This window comes from Orcinus orca, chromosome 3, assembly GCF_937001465.1.
Source record: "Orcinus orca chromosome 3, mOrcOrc1.1, whole genome shotgun sequence".
In the NCBI taxonomy this organism is placed as follows: Eukaryota; Metazoa; Chordata; class Mammalia; order Artiodactyla; family Delphinidae; genus Orcinus; species Orcinus orca.
Window position 1 is genome coordinate 1581451 of NC_064561.1, and position 12422 is coordinate 1593872.

Here is a 12422-nt window from a genome sequence, read left to right on the forward strand (position 1 = left end):
ACATATACACACCACTATACTTAAAATAGATAAACAACAAGGACCTACTGTATAGTACAGGGAACTATACTTGGGAATTCCCTGATGGTCCAGTGGTTAGGACTCGGTGCTTTCACTGCCGGGCTCGGGGTTCAATCCCTGGTCGGGGAACTAAGATCCCACAAGTCATGCGGCACAGCCAAAAGAAAAAAATAAAAAGGGAACTATACTCAATATTTTGTAATAACCTATAAGGGAAAAGAATCAAAAAGAACATTATATGTATATGTAACTGAATCACTTTGCAGTACAACTGAAATTAACACAACAGTGTAAATCAACTATAGTTCAATTTTAAAAAAAAGAAATTCAAGGAAAACATGGCAAAATGATTTAAAGTTACTTCTCTTGCCAGCTAAGAAAATATTAATATACTGATATATCAATATATAAATTTATTGATAGATTGATTATAAAATGATATATAAATTTATTAACATGACATATCGTACAACTGATTTACAAGTTAATATATTTAACTGAATATTTAATATGTTCAATATAATTAAAATTAAAATAATATTTTCTATACATGCTATTTATTAAAGTTTACTTGCTGGCTATTTTTAAAATTTCTCACTCAGGGTTTCCCTGATGGTGCAGTGGTTGGGAGTCCGCCTGCCGATGCAGGGAACACGGGTTCGTGCCCCGGTCTGGGAGGATCCCACATGCCGCAGAGCTGCTGGGCCCGTGAGCCATGGCCGCTGAGCCTGTGCGTCCAGAGCCTGTGCTCCACAACGGGAGAGGCCACAACAGTGAGAGGCCCGCGTACCGCAAAAAAAAAAAAAAAGAGAGAGAGAGAGAGAGCTTAGGGGTCTGCTTGTGGTTTTATTGGGGTTGAGGGTGAGGGCCTAGGTTTCATGGGCTCACTCTTTATTGCTGACTTTAAAACATACGAGCAGGAATTTAAAGCATGGGAAGAGAAAAAACCAGCAGCCCAAATGGTCAGTTATGGAAACCAACCAAGATCTCTGACTCAGTGAGGGGTGGTCGCCTGGCTCTTTACTTCGTCCCGTGGCTGGCAAGGTGTTTATTCGAGATGCCATCTTTTTTTTTTTTTTTTTGGTTTTGGTTTGTTTATTTATTTGTTTATGGCTGCGTTGGGTCTTCGTTGTTGCTGCTCGTGGGCTTTCTCCAGTTGCGGCGAGCGGAGGCCACTCTTCGTTGCGGCACGCTGGCTTAGTTGCTCCGCGGCATGTGGGATCCTCCCGGACCAGGACTCAAACCCGCGTCCCCTGCATTGGCAGGCGAACTCCCAACCACTGTGCCACCAGGGAAGTCCGAGATGCCACCTTTGAAGTAGGTGTGTCAGCAATCTAAGTCAGGCGCCTGCATTATGAAAAAGAAAATATCAACTGTCAGGGCTTACACTACACCACTAAAACTAGAAATTAATAGCCAAAGATTAAGTAACTCTCAGCCACTGGAAACATACTAAGCCTTCTCCAGAATGGATACCTCTGCACGGGGGGGAAGAGCCCAGATTTTTTTTTTTTTAAATGATGTTTTGGGGTTTTTCATTATTTATTTATTTATTTTCGGCTGCGTTGGGTCTTCGTTGCTGCACGCGGGCTTTCTCTAGTTGCGGCGAGTGGGGGCTTCTCTTCGTTGCGGTACGTGGGCTTCTCATTGCGGTGTCTTCCTTGTTGCGGAGCACCGGCTCTAGGCGCGTGGGCTTCAGTAGTTGCAGCTCGTGGACTCAGTAGTTGTGGCTCACGGGCTCTAGAACGCAGGCTCAGTAGTTGTGGCACACAGGCTCAGTTGCTCCGCGGCATGTGGGATCTTCCCGGTCCAGGGCTCGAACCTGTGTCCCCTGTATTGGCAGGCGGATTCTTAACCACTGCGCCACCAGGGAAGCCCAAGAGCTCACATTTTAAGGGGAGAGTCCTGACTGTAGGGTCAGACAAACCTAACAAGAAATGTAAACTGTGTAAACATCAGCTTCCATGAGTAAAGTGGAGATTGCATATATGTGTCTTTAAGAGAAGCTGTTAGTTATATAGTAATGGAGTAGCTGTATTAGTCAGCTAGTGCTGTATAACAAAGCACCACAAACAAAACTTGAGACAACACACATTTGCAGTCCACAGTTCCCATGGGCCAGGAGTCCAGGCCCTGCCCTGCCCTGCTTGGGCTACAGTTATGGTGTCAGCAAGGCTGGGGTCTCACCCAGAGACCCAACTGGGGACCCATCCTATTTGAAGCTCTCGTGGTTGTTGGCAGAGTTCAGCTCCCTGCAGTTGCAGGACAGAGGGCCTTAGGTTCTCGCGGGCTGTCAACCAGAGACCTCCCTCAGCCCCCTGCCACGTGGGTCACCCCAACATGGCCACATGCTTCATCAGAGCCGGCAAGAGGAGTGGGCCAGAGGGGCATTAGGACCTGATGTGACCACTGCCTCACTCATTGGTGCCGTCCACACTCAGGGGAGGGCATGGCACCAGGGCGTGACCGCCAGGAGGCGGGTTGCAGCGGCCACGTGAGAGCCTCCAGCTTTTTCTCATTTAGTGGACGTGAACCCCACCATTGAACTACTGGGGTCACTCCATCACGTGGCAGGAGCACAGGTCGGTGGCTCTTTGATGGCACGAAGGCAGTTGCAGTTGTTCGCCTCTAGAGACATTTCTGACGTCTCCTCCTCCCGCATGGGGAGTCTCTCTGGACCAGGGTCTGTCCCCTTCGGTGCTGCTGGCGTTGGGGCTGGTTATTCTCAGGGGTGGGGGGGCGTCCTAGGCACTGGAGGGTGTGGAGCAGCCTCCCTGGCCCCACCCACTGGATGCCAGGAGCCCCCCAGTGTAACAGCCACAGCCATCCCCAGACATGACCCAGTGTCCCCTGGGGGCAGGACCCCGCAGGTGCAAAGGCTCCAGGGCACGCTCCTGGCACGGGAGGTTGGTGCTTTCCCCGACCCCCACAGGGTAGCGTCTGGGGGTCCTGCCGACCTCACACCCTCACCAGCACCGCCTCTGACCTATGTCCTCTCTTGCGTACACTGAAATGTCTTGCGAGTGACAGCAGGTGTTTTCTCAAATGCCTGTTTCCCGTGGTGGATGTTTTCCGAAAGTGCGGTCTTCAGCGCCCAGCTCCTGACCTGTGGCGGACGCACGCTGGCTTCCTTCTCTTTGTCCGCTCAGACCCTTTCCTTCCTTCCATCACGGCCAGGAAGCGTGGAGTGTGCAGATGTTTGCTTTGCATCCAACCTCAGTTAACAGGCCGGCAGGGTCCTCTCGATGCCCACCTGGCGCTGTCACTGCACAGTTGCCAGCCGCCACTGGGCTGTGCAGGGTCTCTGTTGTTGATAAGCATCTTTGTGAGCCGTCACTGACGTGCTCTGCAGTCCATCTGTTTACAGTGGACAATTCAGGGCTTACAGTCCATTCACAGGTCGTCCAGCCGTCACCCCTATGCAGTTCCAGAACATCCTCACCACTGTAAAAGAAGCCCATTAGCTCCAGCCCCCCAGTTCCCCGCTTTCTGTCTCTGTAGATTTGCCTGTTCTGGACGTTTCATATACCAGCAGCTGCCCTCCGGCCACCGCGCTGAGGGCCTTGCATCCCTGGACAAGAATTCTGCCCCACGAAGGCCAGCTGGGAAATGGGTGAGGGGGGAGGCCGGTCCCCACACCCGCCAGGCCATCAGGGTCCCCTTCACTGCCCGCCCCGGGGACCCATCTGAGCGTCTAGCCGATGTGGAGGGTCGACCTGCATTTCCCACTGGGGACACTTGACCCCTTCAGCACTTTGCTGGAGAGTAGAGATGGACTCAGGTGGTCCCTGCTAAGCCCCGCAGCCCAGGAACCCCAGCCAAGTTGCTGGAAACTTCTCCCTCTGGCCAGGCCCTGGGCTCTGGTCCTGACCTCTGGTCCCCCAAGGTCCCTGGTTGGTCATGGCGCAAGGAGACAGCCTTGAGACGCCCGGCATGTGCTGGCCCTGCTGTCCTTCCACTGCCATCTGGCCCGTTTCCTGCTTTCTGTGAGCCCATCTCCCTGCCTGTTTCTCCAGCTCAGCTCGGGGGCCACCATGAGTCCCTCCAGGAACTCTGTCAAGTGAACGTACTCGTCCGTCAGTCCAGGCCCCCAAAACCACCCGAGAGCCACGCCAGTCTGTCACGGCAGTACGCTCAGCCCTGAGGGTTAGCCCGGGGTGAGGGCATGTTGGCTTCTCGTGGCTGCTAGGATGAATCACCAAAACTCAGTGGCTTAAAACCACACGTGTTTGGGACTTCCCTGGCGGTCCCGTGGTTAAGACTCCGCGCTTCCACTGCAGGGGACGCAGGATGGATCCCTGGTCCGGGAACTAAATTCCTGGAAGCTTCCGGGCGCAGCCAAGAAAAAAAAAATACACCACACACCTTTATCATGTCACAGTCCTGGAGGTCAAAATCCAGGCGTGGGCAGGGCTGGCTCCTCCAGAGCCTCCAGGGGAGCATCGGTTCCAGCCTTTTCCAGCTTCTAGAGGCACCACATCTCTGGCTCGTGGCCCCTTCTTTCATCCTCGCAGCATGCTGGCCCCCTGGATACAGACAGCCCACCCCAGTGGTACCCCCGTAAACCCCAAAGAATCCTGGACACGTGGGTGAGCTTCCTCCTGGCTGGGGGTCCCAGGAGAGTGTGGAGAACATGGACAGCTGACCAGGAGGGCCTCGGGGGGCTGGGTGCCTATGACCTCCCCTCCGCAGACCAAAGCCAGCCTTCCGAGGACATAGCATGCCTGGAAGCAGTAAAGCCTGCTTTCAGAACAGCTGGAGGCTGTGGCACTTCTGGGACGTGTCCAGCTTCATGCCTTGGAGGGCCATGCTGCACCTGCTGGTCATCTTTTATGGGTCAATGGGCAGGGGCGACAAAAATGTTTAGAAATTACTTAACACTAGTGGTGTGCTTCCTTTATTATTTTACTTTATTTTGAACAAGTTTTAGACTTACAGAAAAGTTGCGAAAATTGTACTTCGAGGTCCTGGATGCCCTCCACCCAGTTTCCCCTAAAGCTAACATCTTACATCACCAGGGAACAAGGATCAAAGCAGGACACCCCAGGTTAGCGGTGTCCAGGGTGCTGGGGTCGGGGGTGATGGAGGGACAGGAAAGAGGGCCACCAGGGGGGAGCTGAGTCCACATCCCAAAGCCTGACATGGACCAGGGACCCTGCCCAGCTAAATGTCCCCCTCCTCCCCGCATCTCTGGGCCCAGTCACCCCTCCAGATTCCAGCCCTGTTCTTTGAGACCAGTCTTGGCAGAAACCCAGGCCGCAGGCATCTCCAGGCACCATAGGCCACCCCTGGGGGGACTCCAGTCTTGGGACACAGAGGGTGCAGGTGAATGGTTTTCTGGATGGGTCACTTCTGCTGATCTTTGCACCCTGGATCAGCCAATGTCACTTCTTACTCCTGATTTGTCTTTCATTGACATGGGCCACCTGACAGCAGAGAGTAGGGTCCATCCAGAGTGGAGGGACATCGTAGCTGTGGCCATTGCCCCCCAGAGTCCACGGGAAATAGACCCTCACCACCAACCCCCTTTGCTTTCTCCTGTCGGAACTGAGGGCGGGTGGGTATAGTGCCGGGGCATTGAGACCTGAGGACAGGGGAACCAACCTCCCAGACCTACAGGTGGAGAAGGGGTCCTTGTAAGGGATGTTTCCTAGCCCTTGAGGAGGAGGGGTTGGCGCAGGGGCCCAGGCCTGAGGACAAACCTGGCCCCCCAGCTGCAGTATGGTCTTCTTGGGGACGCGATCGCCCTAAAGCCGTGCGGCCAGGGACATCCTGCGGGGGGCGGGGGGCGGGGGGATGGCGCTGCATGGGGTCCAGGTGCAAACTGGCACTGCATAAATGCAGGGGGCCCCTTGGGGGAGCTGCGGGCTCTGGATGCACAGTCCCCGTGCCCTTGCTATGCGCACCTGGGGAAACTGAGGCTCAGAGAGACTCGCGGACCCCTAACCCCGCGCCGGGTTCTTCTCTCAGAACCCGTAGGCAAGCCCAACGCGGTGAGATGAGCGCGATCCCTTTAAAGGGGCGCGGCCCTCCTATCGCGACCTCGACAACAACAACCCCATTGGCCGGTGGGGCAGGCCGAGGCCACGCCCTTCGCGCTCAGTCCCTAGAATTCTATTGGCCCAGCGCCAGGGCCCGGCCTCCCGCTCCAGGGGAGCCCGGGCCCAGTGCCGGTTTCGGTGACGCAAACGCGTTGCCCGGCAACCGGTCCCGTAGCGGGCAGAGGGGCCCCGCGCCAGAGCCAGAGCGCAGGCGCCGCAGCCCGGGTCCCCAGGGCACCCAGTCCTGCAGTCCACGGCGTCCCCCGCCGCCGCCCCAGGCCGATGGCCACCCCAGGGCAGCCGGCGATGGGCCCCCCCGGGAGTCCCCGCGACTGGAATGAGGAGGAGGCGCCCCGGGGAGGGCATGCCTGGCGGGGGTCACGGCGTGGGAACGGGCTGGGCGCCGCTGGCGTCTCGCTGCAGAGGGCGGGGAGGGTTCAAAGGCGCCGGGTCACACGCCAGGCAGCAGATCGGCTCGAGCATTTAGCAGCACAAGCAAATCCGACCCCGGGGGAGGACATTCCTGGAGGCTGGTCCCTGCGCCAGCTCCGTGGTCAGGCAGAACCCCCCTCCTCCGGCCACAGCGGCCTCTGGGGCCTTTGGCAGGTCAGCAGACACCGGGCCCAGGAGTCCAGGCTGCGAGGCCCACTGAACACATCGCCCCTGTCCCCAGCCCCCTCAGGGGCCCTGGCCGGGAAGCCGGGGTCGGTTGGCCTCCTCCGGACCTGGCTGGACTTGCCTCATTTTGCTCATCTGCTAAATGGGAACTCTGGGACGCTGCGGGTGTTGGTGCCTGTATGAAACTCCTAGGGCCGCTGTAACAAGTTGCCACAGATTTAGGGGCTCAAAATGACAGAAATTTAATCTCTGACAGTCCTGGAGGTCAGGAGTCCGACTCGGGTCTCACGGGGTTGAATCCAGGTGTGGGCAGGGCTGGTCCGGAGGCTCCAGGGGAGCAGCGGTTCCCGCCTTTTCCAGCTTTTAGAGGCTCCGCATCCCTGACTCAAGGCCCCTCCTGCATCCGCACAGCCAGCAGCGCGCCTCTCCTGTCTCTCTCTGCCTCTGACTCTCCCGCCTCCCTCTTATAAGGACCTTGTGATGACACTGCCCGACCCCTAATCCAGGATCACCCCCATCTCACGGCCCTTAATCTCATCTGCAAAGTTCCTTCTGCCACATTAAGGTTTCATATCCACAGGTTCCGGGGAAAGCCCTCCACCCTCCTCAAAACTAAGGGCTCTTGTACATGACGCCCAGATCACTGTTGGGGAGAGGTCAGCTGGGAGTGGGAGACCTGGCTCCCCTGAGAGCCACCTGGGTGTCCACTGCCTTGGACATGGAGGGAAAGCGGGATGACAAGCAAAGTGCCCCGTCCCCAGTCGCAGAGTGGCAGCCATTGGCCGTCAGTTGGGCCAGCACTGCTCAGCCCCCGACCCCACCCCCACCCCTCCCTTGGGGACTTTCAGTGACTGACCCCTGGGAGGCTACGCAGCCGCCACCATCACAGCAGAGCGGGCCGCAGGGCTGCAGACACCCACAGCCAGGCAGGCGGGCCAGCTCCGAGCTCCTGGCCACACCCGCCCCTGCTTTCCCTTCTCCCTGCCCTCTCCCCACCCCCACAGAGGACAGCGGGCCTGGCTCCGTCCCCAGGACTGCTGAGCCACTGGAATGGAGCGGGCTGTGAGTCAGCCAGTAGGAAGGGACACTTACAGCCACTTGCATCAGATGTTCCTGCTGCTGGGCCCCACGGCTGGAGGCCCCAGCCCAGCAAGGGCCCAGTGATGACTCTGCCCATGACCCTCACTTATCTGGGGACCTGATAAGACCGGGAGCTGGTGGTTCCTATTTCTGGGGGTCCAGACAGGTAGGAACATGCAGAGGGGGCACAAGCCAGGCTGGGCTCCAGCCCAGGATTCCAACTCTACCTTCCCCTTATGCTCACAGTCACCCAAGCACCGAGTGCCGACCCAACCCTGATTCTGACACCCTGATCCTAGCTCAGAAGCTGCGTTGGGATCTGGCTCCTTCCATAACCTCTCAGTGCTTTAGGGCCAGCCCTGTGCCTGCTCTGAGGCTAAGGTGCCTGAGCAGAGGAGGGAGGGCCCCAACCCTCCCCCGCAAAGGCATGGGCTCATGAGGATACTGCAGAGGTCCCAGCACTGGCCCCAAGCATGGGCTTTACCTCCACTCCCACCTGTGCACAGTCTGCCCTACACAGACACAGGCTCAGTGCCTCTCTAAATGTGCACAGACACACATACACACACCCCGATCTGCTCACACTCACACACAATCACACCAAACAGGTGCCTCTTTTTAATGTTGGGAGACAGGGACTTCCCTGGTGGCGCAGTGGTTAAGAATCCACCTGCCAATTCAGGGGACACAGGTTTGAGCCCTGGTCCGGGAGGATCACACCTGCCACCGAGAGACTAAGCCCATGCGCCTGCAGCCTGCGCTCTAGAGCCCGCGAGCCACAACTACTGAAGCCCGTGCGCCTGGAGCCCGTGCTCCACAACAAGAGAAGCCACTGCAATGAGAAGTCTGTGCACCGCAAAGAAGAGTAGCCCCCACTTCCCGCAACTAGAGAAAGCCCACGCGCGGCAACAAAGACCCAACACAGCCAAAAATAAAAATAAATAAATAAATAATGGTGGGAGACAAAGGTCTCACCATTACTCCTTGGTAAGTTTGCCAGATAAACTAGAGGACACCCATTTAAATCTGAATTTCAGATAAACAAAGAATAATTGTTTTGGATATACTTACGCATGGAATATACTTATGCCTGGGAATTATACTGGAAAGTTACTCATTATCTGAAATTCAACTTTTTTTTTATAATCTTTTTTTATTTTATTTATTTATTTTTGGCTGCTTTGGGTCTTCGTTGCTGCGTGCAGCCTTTCCCTAGTTGCGGCGAGCAGGGGTTACTCTTCGTTGCCTTGCGCGGGCTTCTCATTGCGGTGGCTTCTCGTGTTGCACAGCACGGGCTCAGTAGTTGTGGCGCACGGGCTTAGTTGCTCCGCGACATGTGGGATCTTCCCGGACCAGGGCTCAAACCCGTGTCCCCTGCATTGGCAGGCAGATTCTGAAGCACTGCGCCACCAGGGAAGCCTTGAAATTCAGCTTTAACTTGGCGTCCTATATTTTTATTTGCTAAATCTGGGGGCTCCACCTGCTGGGTTTCGAGGCCCTGAGCTGTCCTGGGGTCCCTTGGATGCTGTCCAGGAGGTGAACTCTACACGACTGAGGCCCCAGGATGCCAGGGCTCTGGCTGCCCAACCAGACTCAGGGGAAGGTGGTCAGAATGGACCCCACCCAGCCAGCCAGCCTGCCTTCTGGCTCATAGGAGGTAAGGGGAAGCAGAGGCCCTAGGGCTCAGCATCACGTCCTGCCTGGTGTCTCCTCTGGGGTTTGGGGGAGACCATATACAACATGGGAAGAGAGTCACCTTGCAGAAGGGAGGGGCTTCTCAGAAAGCTGATTCTCTGCCCCTTTGGCCTAAGGCTTGCCAAGTCCCCTCCATGACTGGGGTGGAAGATGGGGGCCAGCACCCCTGTCCTCCTGGTCCCCTAGGGTATATCACAAGGGAAGCTGGGGTAGGGGAGGGGAAGGCCCTGGAGCCAGGGAATTGCTCCAACTGCTGCAGAAGCCTTGTCCTTCTTTATCAGGCCAGCGCCTCCCAACTCCAAGTCCCCCAGAGCAATCCTGAGCCCCCTTCTGCAGCTGGCCATCTCCCATGCTATCCTTTGGGTGGCGGGAGTATCCTTGCCCTGGATTCTGCCTGTCCTGCCCACTGCTCTGTGTCGTCCTTCGCCCTGCTGGACCTGCCCCTCACTGTGTCACTGCCCCAACCCCGAATGCACTCCGAAGGGATGGAAGAAACTGGCTGGCAAGAGGAGGAGGGGCCGGGCCCCAGGTTTTCTGGCTCAATCGCCCAGTGTCAGGCAAGACTCCTGGGGCCCAAGGTAAGGTAGGCAGCGTGGCCAGGCCCCCAGCTACCTCCCAGTCCCTGGGCGCCCAGCACCTCTGGGAGCTCGGCCTGTACATGAGGTCAAGGAAGATGACAGAATTGTCTGGGTCTGGCAGCCGGCCTGTGGCAGGACGGGGCTGAGGCCTCAGAGCCAGCAGGCCAGGCACAGAGGTCCCTCCGCTCCCCCATTCCCACTAGCAGTACCCTACCCCCACCTAGTGCAGGCCGGGCTGGGGCTGGGCCTGGCTGCCTCGCCCTGGCTACCACAGCCCAGGCACCCACAGGGGCCCGCACCAAGGCCAATCCCACTTCTCAGCCCTGGGGGCTTAGGTGCCTCCTGAGGGCTTGGGTGAGTCTCCAACCTGTCCTGTTCCTGGGGGGACGTGTGGCGACTGTATGCATATGCCTGTATGCACCCATGGATACACGCACACATGCAGGCACTCGTGTTTCCAACACAGAAGCCCATGTGTGTGCACACACACGTATGGCCCCTACCCTGGTTGAAGAGCCCGTGTGTGCACCAGGACCCCTCCCAGCACTCACGCAAGTGCTCCCTTGGTGGCCACCCTCCTCACACACGGGGTGGGGGGATGGCAGGACTCAGTGCATCCAGTGGGCAGAAGCAGTGGCTCTTACCTAGGGGGTGACCCTCCCCCCAGGAGATGCTGGGCGGTGTCTGGAGGCATTTGTGGTCGTCATGACTGGGGGGGCTTCTGGCATTGAGTGGGTGAGCATGCCACTCAACAGCCCACAGTGCCCAGGACGGCCCTGCACAGAGAATGATCCAGGCCCCAGATGTCAGCAGGGCTGGGTGGAAGGACCCCAAAGGCCCGGGGGTCATCTTCCCATCTCTGAGCTTCCTGTTTCCCAACCTGTGGTACTGGGCCCAGCAAGGGACCATCTGTCCAGGCTGCCTGAGGGTAAGGCAGTTCCTCTGAGCAGCGCCCAGGGCTGGATGGTGCTTCTGGCTTTGGGAAAAAAAATCTACCCCCACCAGCCGGACTCCCAAATCAGGCTGCCCAGGAACTGAGCTCGGCTGGACCGAGGAAGATGGCCTTGAAGCAAGACCTCAGTTCATTTCTATTCCCTGAGGTCAGCGTGACCGGCAACCCCCATGGATACACACATGAGGATGGACACAGCTAAACACCCGCACCAGGAGATAGATGTATCACAGCCACACACCAGAAATTGGGTCCCCTTCCTGTCTGATCTGAACTGCGTGCCTCAGAAAGATATGTCCACGTCCCAACACCCAGAACCTGTGAATGTGACATTTGGAAACAGGGTCTTTGCAGGTGTGATCAAATTAAGATGAGGTTTTACTAGATTAGGGTGGCCTTTTTTTTTTTGGTTGCATCAGGTGGGATCTTAGTTCCCTGACCAGGGATTGAACCTGTGCCCCCTGCACTGGAAGCACGGAGTCTTAACCACTGGACCTCCAGAGAAGTCCCTAGGGTGGCCTTAATGCAATGACTGGTGTCCTTAGGAGAGAGGAGAGACACAGACAGAGAAGATGGTCCCGTGACAATGAGGCAGAGTTGAGGTGATGAGGCCATGAGCCAAGGAGCACCAGGGATTGCCAGCAACCACCAGAAGCTGGAACAAGTAGGAAGGATCCTCCCCTATAGCCTTCAGAGAGGGTGTGGCTTTGCTGATGACACCTTGATTTCAGACTTCTGGGCTCCAGAAGCAGCCTCAGGAAGCTCAGACCTTACCCAACCCCTATACGCGTGCACACAGACATGCACATACGCACTCACACATGCTTAAATACATCCTTTCTTTTCAGCACTATTCAGTGAGCACTTCCTGTGTGTGTGCCAGGCCCTGTGCTGGGTGCTGGACCAGCAGTGCGGGGATCTGGGCTTTCTCAGAGCTGGCCTTCTGGCGAGGGGCATCTGTACACACCCATGCCATCCAGAAGCACATGAAGACCTGCAGGTGACGGTGTACACACAGAGAGGGACAGCCCGGTAAGGAGGGGGGTGGGGATGATGAGGAAGGAGCCTGAGGCTTCCCCTGGGCAGGCAAGTCCAGCAGCCCCACCCCAGCACCTGGAGCCAATGTGTGTCTACAGACACACACACACACACACACACGCACGCGCACGCACACACACACACATGCGCGCGTGCACGCACACACACACACACACACATACTCACACGTACACACGCACATGCACGGGGCAGGGGAGGGCTGGGGGCTGGCCAGGGTGCTCCCTGCAGGTCCCTCCAAACACCCCAGAGCTGGCTGAGGTCAGGCCTTACAGCTCCTGTGGCCTGAGCTGTGGCCTTGGGGGGCAGCACAGAAATAGAGGTAGCCTAACAGGCAAGGGGACGGTCCAGCTCAGGCCTCGTTGGGGGAGAGTTGGGGGT